The sequence below is a fragment of the Hyperolius riggenbachi genome, chromosome 9 (assembly GCF_040937935.1).
Source record: "Hyperolius riggenbachi isolate aHypRig1 chromosome 9, aHypRig1.pri, whole genome shotgun sequence".
NCBI classification, from domain to species: domain Eukaryota; kingdom Metazoa; phylum Chordata; class Amphibia; order Anura; family Hyperoliidae; genus Hyperolius; species Hyperolius riggenbachi.
The window spans coordinates 40,785,056-40,794,143 of NC_090654.1; the positions used below are offsets into that span (position 1 = coordinate 40,785,056).

The 9,088-nt window shown below is 45.5% G+C and overlaps 1 long non-coding RNA gene across 1 annotated transcript; it reads right to left on the minus strand.

Annotated features, from left to right (window-relative positions):
• Positions 1 to 1,645: 1,645 nt before the first annotated feature.
• LOC137531566 (uncharacterized) lies at positions 1,646 to 7,290 on the minus strand. The gene is made up of 3 exons (XR_011023675.1): positions 7,179 to 7,290; positions 5,006 to 5,102; positions 1,646 to 1,839 (listed from the first exon to the last, which is right to left on the minus strand). It is a non-coding gene; the product is annotated as an uncharacterized lncRNA (long non-coding RNA).
• Between the last annotated feature and the right edge of the window lie 1,798 nt (positions 7,291 to 9,088).

Genomic DNA, 9,088 nt, shown 5'->3' on the forward strand with positions numbered 1-9,088 from the left:
GAGCGAAGACAGGTTTTGGACTAGTTAATCTCTTTATAGGGGATTCTCAGGTATTTATTAATTTTCAAAAGCACTTTAGTGAATGGCAGTTGCTCTATACAACTGCCAAAAAACTGTGTAGGGAGCAGGGAGGCTGGCCAGCATCATTGTATAAATCCTTTTTAGAGAATATCTTTAGACAGAATAAAAGCCTTGCTTAGAATCCCCTATGAAGAGATGGACTGTCAGATTTCTAGTACCTACTGCAAGTGACAGCAACATAGGAGAAAAAAAAAAAAAAAAAAAAGTCATTTATGGCTCATTTTACTCTGGAAAAAAAAATGTACTTATTTGTTTATGTTTGCACATATTTAACATTTTAATTTTGTTTGCCATAGTGCCCCTTTAAAAAACAAAAAAAAAAAACATAGAATGTACCAGCAAATGAATATTACAAGTCAAAATAAATATACAGTTTCTCTCAGAAGCTCACCATTTTCCTCTTATAACGATTCCTTCCAGTTCTGACAAGATTTTGTCAGAACTGAAATATATCAGTTGCTGTCAATTATAACTGAAAGGACAACTGATGAGCAAGGTAATGTCAGTGTTTACTTATGGCTTACGTGGGCGATGTTACAGTTTAACAGTGTGCTGACCAGGAACGGTTATGGGGCAATGGCCATTTTCACTGGTTGCTATTGAAGGCAAAAAGCAGATTATACATTTTCAATGAGAAATGGGAGGCCATTTTTACAAAACTGCTAACTCGGGATATCAAGGTTTGGTGGATCCCGCTGGCAGAGGATTGGAATCCGCTATACACACGCTAGAGTCTCAGCAGAGGCAGCCGCAAACGTCCACCTCCACCGTGAACCATCTAAAGCGTGTACAAAGAAGCAACAGTTGTTGCAAGTGTCCGCATAACATTTACAGGGGTTCAAGAACAAAACAGGTAAAGCTAGATGGGCGTTCCACGGACTTTCTGGGTTCAGAAGATATTGAATTGGGGGCAGAGAGAAGAGCTTGCAATGTTTGTAGAGCAATTTATACACAGGAAATGCAGGATTTCATGAAAACGGTTTAAAGTAGACCCAAATTAAAAATACAAGATTTCAGAAATAAAATTTATTTTCTAAAATTATAATAATAAATAGCAGCCTTTTTGCAGCTGCACGATGACAAATATAAAATATTTTACATTTATTGGAGGAACCCCTCTCTTCTTTTCATATTGCCGGGACAGAATCCGGCAGACTGGTGGAGTAGATGGTGTCCAGCAAAGGAGGAATTGCTAATGGCTGCCACCTGTATAACCCTAGTTATGCAAAGAGGAGGGTGAAAAGCATGCACTGAAATGCTCATAGGCTTGAAGGAGTGTTTATTTATATTTGTATGTGTCAGAGTGGTGCAACTAAATGTTTTGAATTAAAAAAAAAAAAAAAATGTTTGGTTTGGATCCGCTTTAAGATAAGATCATTCCATATTGGAATGCAGCCTAGCTACAGAAAGCTTTAAGACCCCCAATTATGTAACAATTTTCACTTAAGAGACCACTATAAAATAAATAAAAACATTAAAAAAACACTTTAAAATGCATTTGTATAAAATGTACATAAAATGCATTTGTATAAAATGTACATTTATTTCAGCGTAAAATGCACTATAAATTTACTTTTCTCCTATGTTCCCGCCACTTAGGCTATGTTCACATTATAAATCGCAAGCGCTGAGCATTCATTTTTGTGCGTGATTTTCTCAAGCGATTCCCGGCCTTTTCTGAGCGTTGGGCAATTTTGTGTAAGCGCTTTTGATGAATGATCGAGATTGAGACTGACGTCAGTAAGTGAACTCTTTCACCTGGAAAAGAAAAAAATAAAAATCGCTATACAAAACGCTTTTTCTAGCACTTTGCGATTTCCCTTTACTTTCCTTTGAGCCAAAGCGCTCAGAAAATGGTACAGGCAGCACTTTTGGAAGCGGATCGCAATCGAATCGCTCATGTGAACACTCTCATAGGGAACCATTGCACAAGTGCTTTTAGGGCGATTGCTAAAATCGCCAGCGCTTAAACACCAAAAAAAAAACACTCAGTGTGAACAAGCCCTAACAGTAGGCAACACAATTCTGCCAGATCTGACAGGATTTGGACTAGTCCATCTGCTTATTGGGGGGTGGGGGGGGATTCTCAGAGTTTTTCTATTTTGAAAAAGCATTTTAAGGCTGCTTTCAAAGTAAGACGTTACAGGAGCACGTTAGAGCAGCCTGTAACGCAGCCCAACTCACAGTAATGAAAAATCAATGGGCTGTTCACAGTGCCCACGTTGCGTTACAGTGTAACGCTGCACGTTCAAATAAAGTCCAGCATGCTATGCGTTGTACGCGGCTTTAGCCACGTTAGACTGTGTGCACATGCTCAATTAGGTTGTTTTTTTTTTATTTTGGGCCGGAGAGGAGGCGGGGAGAGTCCGCTGTTGTAGCCAGCCACATGGCTACTTAATATTCACTGCACTGCAGGGTTTACTTCCTGGAGCGGCCGCTGATTGGCTGGCCGGACCACGTGATGCGGAGTGCTCCGATCACGTGGTCTCCGCAGCGCATAGGACACAAAAGGCGCACCAAGAGCTGCATAATGCAGCTCTAGGTAGCGTCCTCCTCCAACACCACCAGGCGTTGTGTTAGGGGCACGTTATGCGACCTATAACGTCCCCTAAAACACAACATCCTGGTGGGAAAGAGGCCTTACTGAATGTCAGTTGCTCAGTCCAAATCCCAAAATAGCTTTCAACTGAGTGTGTCCATGGAGTGCTTTTGTAAAGAATAAAGAAAATCCTGAGAATCCCTTGTGAGTAGATGGACTAATCCAAAACCTGTCAGATCTGTAAGATTTTTATTGCCTACTGTAAGCAACAACAACATAGTAGAAATGTAATTTATGGTGCATTTTACTCTGGAAGAAATATACTTCATATAAATATAGGTTTTAAATATTACAATATTTTACAAGGGTTGTCCTTAAAAAAAGCTATCGAATCCAGATTCAAACGTTTCCATTCCGAGCAGCTCTTCTCTATAAATGAGGACCGCTATTAGACACACACAGTAATAGGAGACAGCAAATCAATAATCAGCTTGTATCCCAAAGGGCAGCCAACATCCCAGTCACAGCTGCTTCTCCGTCACTTATAATCCGACAAAAGCTCTGCAACATCCCGCAGAGCCGACGCCGATCTCCAAGAGGTTCTGCAGCAGCAGCCCCACTTCTCTGCCCCAGCAGCGCGGAATCCCGACTCCATCCCGCTAACTGGGCCACTAGGATTCATTTGGCCAGCAGTGGAAAATCTGTCAGCGGCCTGAGGGAGTGTGTCAGATAGAAGCACGCTTGACTTGGCCGGAACCCCACGTGCCGACGCAGCATTCTGTGGAGCCGACGGCATCAGGGCAACGTCCAGCCACACGACTCTGCCCGGCCGGGCCAGCTAAACCTGTTCCGCGCCACACAGCTTCATGGCATAGGTTTTTATAGAAAATTAGTAAATCATTACTGTAAATGAACGGCGCATGAAATGTCTTGTAAAAAAATTTAAAAAAAAATTACACCTGCTGCACAAACTCATAGATCGGCACCTTTTCATAACTACACACTGCTGTGTTTGAGAACAGTGAGGCCCAGAACCCACTAGCAGTGCTCTCTAAGTGCTAGTGCACAACAAAAATCGTTAGCGCACTTGCAAGCGGTAAGCATTTTTTGAAGCAATTTTTCAAAGCAATTTCAGGCATGTGCCTAGTGATTTTTTTAATGCATTTTAGAAAACCTAAGGCACACCTCCCAACTTTTTAAGATAAGAGGGGCCATGCCCCTGCCACGCCCCTAATCACACCCCCTAGTCACACATACCATAAAGATTTCATAAGAAAATATGCAGTATTCTAATGCAAACCCCACTGGTCCTTTCTATCCTGGTTCATTTTTCTTCCTATTAACATTTGAAAATAAGAAATATATATATTTTAAGGATGGGAATAAAGTTTACAGTCAGTTAAACACATTTTCAGTAGATAAAAGATATATTTACACAAATCTGTACATCAGTCCTGAGACATTTGAGGAAGAAAGAGGGACAGGGTTTCCAAAGAGGGACAGTTGGGAGCTATGCTAAGGGTCCTTTCACACTACATACATTGCAGTGCGGTAAAACAGACATTATAATCACCTAGTAACGATTATACTGTACTGGTAATGCTCACATCTGCACGTTAGCACCAGATGTCAGCAAAATAAGGTGGGTATAGATGTGCATTGTTGGCCAGTAGGGATGGCAATGCTGAGGGGAACTCATGGAGAAGCATGTGATCAGTTTCATCAACAGATAGATTTGTAAGATTCTGATTTGCTGTGTTGACTTCCTGGTTTAACACATGATCATGACCAGCAAATCAGAGCCTTACAAATCTATCAGCTGATCACATGCTTCTCCATGAGTTCTCCCAAGCATGGCCAGCATACACCCCGAGTATCATAGAAGTCACTGGCATCAGAACTTGCGATGTGCATGCGTACATTACTGGGCCGTAATGACAATTCTTGTGAAAAGAGGGAAATGAGGGCTTGGAGGAGACTACATAAAAGGAAACTTTCCCGCAAAAACCACACACACACACACACACACACACACACACACACACACACACACACACACACACACACACACACACACACACACACACACACACACACACACACACACACACACACACACACACACACACACACACACACACACAGTCTTTTTGCTAAGAAACTATTCCAGCGATGTGTTGTGATTGCATTATACTGCATGCACAATGTGCATAGTGAGAAACTGCCCTTAAAGGACCATTATCGCGGAAAAAATAGGCCGTTAAAATCTGACAGGTTTTGGGCCAGTCCATTGGGGATTCTCAGGGTTTTCTTTGTTTTCAACAGCATTTCCTGAAGAGCAGTTTAACTGCAAACATAGTAAGATACCAGCCAGCCTCTACTCACTTGCTTACTAATGTCAGACTTTGCAACTGGTGATGTGACTTCTCCGATGATGTGCCGGCCGGACAGATCACGTCAGTTATCTAATCACTACTGTAATCTGTAATTAGAAGATATTAGATCACTCATTCTTGCTCTACCGTCTCCATAGAGCAGAGCACACTGTGCTCAGCCATGAGCCAAGCATTGTGACTGTACAGGAATCATTACTAAATGGTTAGCCAAAATAATCACGAATTATAATTTCAAGTGATAATTATTATAAGTGTGTTTATAATTAAGCCTATTCAATGGGGGGGGGGGGGGGGTGTCAGGGTTAGGCAAGTAAGAGATTAATGTTATGTGAAATTCATTCAAAGCTGTGCTGTGCTGTGGCTTCGTTCACACTGCAAAATGCAATTGTTAAGAACTTAGTAATGCGATTTTTAAAGGAATGTGCGTTTTTACATATACTTTGAAAAGGACACCTGAGGCAAACTGGAAATGGAGGCCCCAGGCATATATGGGCAGGAGCCCCCATGCCCACCACTGCCCCCCTTCATTCCGGTGCAACTGGCACTGTAATGCTGGGCATACATGGCTCGTTTCATATTATCAATCGAGCCGCTGATGGCTCAATTGATAATATTCAACCTGTCCGATACCCCGCCGGATCGATTGTGCACTCGATACTGGCGGGGAGAACAATGATTAGCAGCGCCCGCGGGGACGAGCGGGAATCGATCCACGCGGACGAGCGGTGATGCGCCGGCATCGAGCCGATGGCTTGATACTGCCGCATTCTCGAGCCGTGTATGCCCAGCATTAGTCGTGGCCAGGCTGTAGAGTCAATACAAAAATCATGCGACACCAACTCCTCAGTTTATGAAACCACCGACTCCAGGTACCCAAAACTGCTCCGACTCCTGGACTCCGACTCCTTAGTCTAATTTTTACAAAGGCTATGGATTTGGTTCGAAAATCAACAGACTCCAGGTACCCAAAATTGCTCCGACTCCTCTACTCCGTCTGCTTAGCCAGGGCGCACGCTACTGTGCAAATACTGGCCTGGCGGTACACATCCTTGATCGGGCTCCTGTGGCCAGGATAAAAGCGCACATGCGCTAAAACTTGTTACATAATGAGCATCTGCAGAGTGCAATCAAACGCGCGCCGCCAGGCCACCGCTTGTGCAGTAGTGCAACTCACAGGGGCTATTACATCAGAACAGAGGGGGGGGACAGAGACCTGTGGGCATGAGGACTCCTGTCCATACATGCCTGAAGCCTCGATTTGTACAATGCCATTTGCCTTTGGTATCCTTTAAGCAAAATTGCTCTGAAAAAAAATAAAAAAAATATAGTACATGCAGCAAGATTTCGATTTTCTAAAATTCAAAACGCTACTGTGGGAACACTCTCATAGGGTGACACTGCAATAGCACTTCATCAGTCAGCAAACAGCGCAAATCTTCCCCAGTGTGTGAACCTGCCCTAAAGAAACAAAATGACATCGAAAGTCACCAAACTGCAACTTCAGCACCGAAAAACACTGAACTAACCCTGAACAGTTACCAATTCAGTTCACCGCCACATCCCACACAGATCACCGCACCACCGGCCAAAGTTTTTGACGCAGACATCGAGCCAATACAGGAGTTAGGAATGTACAGTATACAGATTCTGAAAAAGTCCACTGTCTGCAGACGGAAGCATGAAATCTCCAGATAGCTTCCTGCAGCAAGAGGAGTGAGACTCCAAGTCTGGCTGAGCAGAACTAAGGAAATCAGATTCCACCAGAAGCATAAAAAAGCCAGGTGGAAAATCAACTCAAGAACATGAAAAAAAAAAAAAAAAGAATGGAAAAAACACATGCCTCTGGGGTGGACCAATCCTCTAAGAGCTGACTCTAAACAGAGATGTCACAGTTGCCTGGAATCAGTGCTGCAAATCAGAAGCATTACCATGGACACCACACTGCCAGCCCAGATAACTGTCCCTGGGAACTAGTGACACCTGCATCACTTGGGCACCCTTGTGGCTGAGTGACAGGTGCAGCAGGTACAGATCACAGAGGAGACCAAATCCAGGATTACAGGGGACATCCCATAAGAAGCCTACAAAGCAGCTGCATGGGGGAGGGAGGAGGCATCTGCAGGGTTGGCAGGCAGGGGACATGGAGGGCTGGCACGCCTTACCTGGGCACGATGCGGCCACTGACACGTCTGCGCAGCCGGAGGAGCCCTTTGTGTGCGCTCTGCACGGTGTCTGCCTGGCTACTCCTCCAGCAGCAGCCGAGCCATCCTTCCCTGCCCAGCACTGATGTCAGCTACACAGCCCGAGCGGGGCGGGGCCGCCTGCAGCCACCAGCCACTGGCAGCCGGGGGGAGGCGGGGCGGTGGACGGGAGGGCGTGGCTTCTCTATCAGCTGGAAACGCTGTCCTGGGAAAAAAGAGTTCATTCACAATCTGCTGCTGGCGGGCAGACAGGCAAGTCTGCAGGGCGGTCGCTCTACAGGTGCCCATACATCAGGGGATGTCTATTCAGATCGACCATGAAGTTGAATCCTCAGCTGCCGACTAGGAAGATGGTTCCCAACGACGTCCCTCGATGACGAGCGCTCCCCGATCCATCGTCCTGCGGGCGGTTACATGCGACTGCACACGATGGGTGAGAATGGGAAGTCAAGCGATCGCGGTACTTTGCGCAAAGTCATCAAGGATCTTAAAGATCCGATCCACTGTAAAAGTCGCTATGCGTTGCCAAATGCTGTTTGCATAATTGTGCGCCTGTACCCAGGTCACGAGATTGCGGGAACGATCTCTCGTCGCTCAAAAAAAGATAATCGGTCGTTGGAAAAATCGTTTAGTGGGTACATGCCTAAAGGTGGCCACTAATGATCAAATTTCTAGCGAAAAATCGTTCCAGCGATCAGAAATTCTGATCGGAAGTGAAATATTGTAATACATCGTTCACTACACCATCAACAAACCAATCTTTGCTTCCTATCTATCACAACCAACAAGAAAATCCAAATTTTGTTTCGACGAAAATTAATTCGGATGACATTTTATCACTCGTTCATAATCGATTGTGTCCATCAACGGAGGCTATTTACAACCAATCCGATCAGAATTTCTCATCGCTCTAACGATTTTTCGCTAGAAATTGGACAGTTAGTGGCCACCTTTATAGTATCCCTGAGATGACTTAAAAGTAAAAATCCATACATACCTTGTGCTTCCTCCAGCCCCCCTTGGCCTGATCGCTCCCTCGGAACCATCCTCCGCCATACTTCCAGTAACTTTGGCCAGTTGGCGCAGGTGCAGTGTGACGGGAGCGTGATGGGGCGCACGTGAGCAGTCGGGCCATGCATATGCAGTAAGCCCCAACTCACGAAGGAGCTATAGCAGAGAATCCAGGAGGTGGAGAATGGCGCAGAGGGAGCGAACAGGCCGAAGGGGGCTGGAGGAAGCCCCAGGTACGTATCGTATTAATTTTTACTTTTAAGTCATCTCAGGTTCTCTTTAACCTCCTGAGCGATAATCCCGAGCTGAGCTCGAGGTATGTCGCGCAGGAGGAGTTCTCAGGCCCTGGTGGGCCGATTTGCATAATTTTTTTTGTTACACGCAGCTAGCACTTTGCTAGCTGCGTGTAACTTCCGCTCGCCGCCGATCCGCCGCTACCCTCCGTGCCGCGCAGCCCCCCCCCCTCCCCAACCCCTTGCGCAGCCTGGCCAATCAGTGCCAGGCAGCGCTGAGGGGTGGATCGGAACTCCCTCAGATGTCACGACGTCCATGACGTTGGTGACGTCATCCCGCCCCGTCGCCATGGCGACCAGGGAAGCCCAGCAGGAAATCCCATTCTGAACGGGATTTCCTGCTTACTCTGATCGCCGAAGGCGATCGGAGTGGGTGGGGGGATGCCGCTGCGCTGCGGCTATCATGTAGTGAGCCCTGGGCTCGCTACATGATTTAAAAAATAAAAAATTAAAAAAAATAGTGCTGCGCCACCTCCTGGGCGATATAATTGTATCGCCCAGAGGGTTAAGATAGATCTGTTGGATGCCCATACAATGCAGGCCAATTCGTTATCCATTTAAGCATGA